Source organism: Emys orbicularis, chromosome 19, assembly GCF_028017835.1.
Source record: "Emys orbicularis isolate rEmyOrb1 chromosome 19, rEmyOrb1.hap1, whole genome shotgun sequence".
NCBI lineage: Eukaryota > Metazoa > Chordata > Testudines > Emydidae > Emys > Emys orbicularis.
The window spans coordinates 6,821,919-6,826,461 of NC_088701.1; positions in this window are offsets into that span (position 1 = coordinate 6,821,919).

Here is a 4,543-nt window from a genome sequence, read left to right on the forward strand (position 1 = left end):
ACCTGGGATCATCAGTGCCCAGGCCTCTAGGAGCACATTGATTACTGAGACTCTGTAGCAGGGTGTTGTGGCTGGGTCCCACCACTAGGGGGAGATATGCTCACCCAGCATTGCTTTAAAGTAGGGAGCCCTCAGTCACCTGTTTGTAACATGGTGGCAAAAGTATGGTCCTGTCCCCACCCGCTGAGGATAACAGCCTACTACTGCTGCTGCCAGCTAATGGCATTATTCCTCTAGCTCAGATGGGAGAGGGCTGTGCTGAAGGTCCTGATTAAAATCCTACTGATGATGCAAGTGGGGGCACTTACAGGGATCCAAGGGGCTCATGACCCCCTGCCCTTCCCTGATTGCAAAGTGAGAGGAGGGGGTGAGATAAAAGGGGGCTTGAGAGGGCGCTGATTCTGCGTCCCTCACCTGGTTGTTAAGGGGCCCGATCCTATATCCCTTAAGAGTGCTGGGGGCCCTGATCCTGGGCTCCCAAGCGGGGTCATGGGCTCCCCCTTCCATGATTGCAAAGTGTGAGGGTTTCTGGCTGGATTCGGCGGGGGGAGCTGATCCTTGCCTGCCTTGTTACAAAGTTGGGGCCTGATCGTGCGCCCCTAGCAGACCCAGGAGTGGGGGAGGGTATACAAATGTTGATTCGTCACCTTGTCCCCAACCTCCCTCTCCCCTCCCTTTGCAGGTGGAAGCTCCCTTTGTACCAAAGTGCGAAGGCCCCGGCGACACGAGTAACTTCGACGACTACGAGGAAGAGGAGATCCGGATCTCGGTCACTGAGGAGTGCGCCAAGGAGTTTGCTGAGTTCTAGGGCCAGTGGCCCTCCCCCCAAAATCCCCCTTTCCCACAAAGAAGCTTGAAACTCCCATCTAGAGGGTGGGGATATCATCCGCTCCGCCCCAGGAAACACGTCTGTGTCCTCCGACAAACCTTGTTTCACTGGAAAAAACAAAACACACACCCCCCCCCAGCCTCCACTTCCTCTTTAACAGTGTGCTTTCTTGTAAACATATTTGAAACAATTACCAATAAAGTTTTGTTTAAAAAATAAAATTAGACTGGCGTGTGGGCTGTTTGGCTCTAGGGGACAGTTGTCATTGCTGTGATGAGCCCGGAGCTGTTCCTCTCCCCGGAGGCCCAAGGACTTCAGGGATGTGGCGGGGGGTGGGCGGCTGCCATTAGTGGTACCTGAACTTGCCTGGAGTTGGAAGCCCAAAGGGACGAGTGTCCGCACTTAAATGGGGAGGTGCCGTCTGGTTGATTGATAAACGGGCATCGCAAGCAGCGAAGAGGTTATTTTATCGCTGTGTCTGGCGGGGGCGGGGGGGGCGACAGCTGCTGGAATGCCATGGCCAGGTGGTGCCCACAATTCGAGAAGGAAGGTGAAAAAATGGAGAGGGGCAGAGAGTTGCCATGAGAACGATTAAATGCGGGGGACGGGGGGGAAACCTGCCTTATGCTGAGACGCAAGGAGCTTCTTAAAGTGAAGGTTAAGGGGTGCCGTGATCCCTGTCTTCAAGTACCTAGGGGAATAACTGTGATAATGAGCTAGTCCCGCTAGCAGACAAAGGTCTAAGGAGAGCCAGTGGCTGGAAGCTGAAACTAGAAACATTCAGACTGGGGAAAAGGGCAGATTTTTAACCGGGGTGTAATTAGCCATTGGAACAATTCACCAAGCACCGTGGTGGATTCTTCATCACTGACGCTGTTTAAATCGAGATGGGAGGTTTTTCTAAACGATCTGCTCCAATTCCAACAGGAGTTGATTCAGGGAAGTCCTGTGGCCTGTGTTACGCAGGTCAGATGAGGTGCTCCCAGTGGTCCTGTCTGAATCGATAATCTAGCCATTTCTGAGGCCGGGGCAGGAGAGGTGAACAGCCAGGCCGACCCCAGTGTGCAGAATGCAGTGCGCTAGCAGCGGGGGGATTGCCAGAAGCAGAATACTTCCATCTAAATGTGGCTATGTGCACACCTTCCTTATTGCAGGGAAACTCCTTCCATGTGTGTGAATCTGCTTCCAAAGGGGATCAGGTAATGAGTGCGATTGGGCTGGAAACTGATTGTGTTTTGTGAAAGAATTGGAGGGTTTCAAATTTATTCCCATTCTATTGGAGTGAGTCAGAGCAGGACCTTGAACCTCGGTCTTCCACAGCAGAGGTGAGTGCCCAAAACGCTGGGCCTGAGAAACCTTTCATTAAAACCAATCCGTCCTTGAAAAGTTTTGTCTACAATTCCGCATTTTCTGGCGTAAAACTCCCACTCAGCTCTGCCTCTGGCTGCCACTGCCTGTACACAGGAGCACGGCTGCAATTTTTTAATGTAAACTTCATATTGTTACTCGTAGCAATCTTTGTGCTTTGGGCACTAGGGTGCTCGTCTCGGCTCTCTTGGCTTGTTATGTGAGGGAACTGGAAATGCCGAGATAGGGAATCACAGTTGTGCTTATTTGAGAAGCTCAGCAAAGGGGGTTTTCATGGAAATGTCTAAAGGGCTCTCAGGAAGCCCACTTAACACAGGCAATGGGTGCATCCATGTCTGGGCACTGTTGATTTGCCATTATTGATCCGCAGTTCAAGAAGGCTTCATACGTGGAGCACAAACCCGATATGTTTCTGATGAACATCGGACCCCACAATGTTCAAGTGGGTTTGATATTCAAAAAAAGATTTAAGAAATGAGCTGTATCTTCCCTAGTTGTTGTTGCTGTACAGAGTCCCCAGTACAACATTGTACCGACATTAAAGAAGGGTAGGTTAGAGCTGGACATTCAGAAACAGGGCCAGATTCTCAGCTGATGTAAATCAGTATAATTCCATTGACTTCAGTGAAGCTACACCGATTTACATCAAGTTAGTATCAAGTCCAGAATCTCTTATTATGCAGGAAAAGTTTGTATTCACATTAAACCCAGTCCTCTGATGTGCTGAACCGTTTTGTGAGGTGCTCAGCACCCTCAGCTCCCATTAAAGTCAACAGGAATTGGGAGTGCTCAGCATCTCACTCCTGGTGGGTTGACTGACCCTGAATAAAAATGCCAGCAGGCACTTTTTGATACTTTTTGTTGGTCCAACAAAGAACGTTGGCGTAGGTCCCATTTAGCCTTGAAAGCCCAGGTATGTTACAGCTTGGCAGACCAGGGGTTTTAGAAGGACAGATTGCAAAGGTAGGGTGACCAGATGTCCCGATTTTATAAGGATAGTCCCAATTTTGGGGTCTTTTTCTTATATAGACTCCTATTAGCCCCCCACCCCCTGTCCTGATGTTTCACATTTGCTGTCTGGTCACCCTATGCAAAGGAGATACTTGGGACGACTCTTCTTGCTAACCTAGGTGACATTATTGTTTTGCCTCCTGCTTTATAGGAAACACAGAGAATTCCCTGGACCATGAACGGTGGGAGCACATGCTGCTTCAGGTACAAGATGGCTTTCAGATGTATTGTCACAGCCCTCCCTCCCCCCTCCAAATGTACCAGCTGGGGGGAAAATTAATGATAAATTATTCATTATCAGCAGAGCTGGTCAAACCATTTCATTTGCAACTTTTGTTCAGTGAAAAATGGCCTTTTTTATTTTCAAATTTTTCAGGTGTTTTTTTTTTTTTTTTTTTTTACAAAAAATAAAACAACCCCAACCCAAATAGAAAATGTTTAGTTTTTTTAAACTGAAGTTGATTTTTTGGGGTTTTTTTCCCAGTTGCTTTCCTGTTTGTCTCCTCCCCCCTCTGGCTTTTTCAGTCACAAAGTGGAAGAGGGGGAAAAGGCATGGGGACGAGGGATAAAGGGAAGGAAAGGGGGAAAACAAAGAATTGAATAATGGTCATTTTTGATTTTGAAAAGCAAAATATTTTTGTTTCTTTCACTTTTCATTTGTGTGGTGAAAAATCCCACTTGTTTTGTGAAATGGACTTACTATTGTTCAACCAGCTCTAGTTATAAATAACTCTGTATTACCACTGGGAACAACACAAAACTTAACCAGAAAACCAGCATGCTAATGGTGCTAATGCATCACTGGGGGACATCTAAAGGATTCTTTTTTTCTATTTGCCACTCAAAAGAAAATTTGCTCTGAGAAACCCAAAAAGGAAAAGAGACAAGACAAGGTTTGGTGACTGTATCTCATGGAGAAGCCTTTCTGGTCAGAAAGAGCTCTTTACAGCCGCGTGTAAATCCAGACAAGGAACATTTTTATGGCGAGCGCTGAAAATGAAAGGAAAGGACCTAGTGACAAATAAGCCCCAGAAGGTTTGGAGTTCCATTTGGGGTTGGATTACACTCTAGAATTTCCCATTCCAGATCCAGCCTCATTTGAAATTCTTTGGGCTAAAAAATCAAATAAAATTAGGTTCTCTTGTGAGGTTTCTGATATTTCCTGGCTGCTGTTCAAAATTTGGGCCTGAAACAGCAAAGTGCTGAGAGTTACTAACCTCTCGCTGACTTCAATGGGAGTTGAGAATGTGACCCCGGGTCCTTTGGGTGCCCAGTGGCAGAGGCCACAGGAGTGCATAGGATTACCAGGATTCCCTGGATCTGATCTAGGTCAAT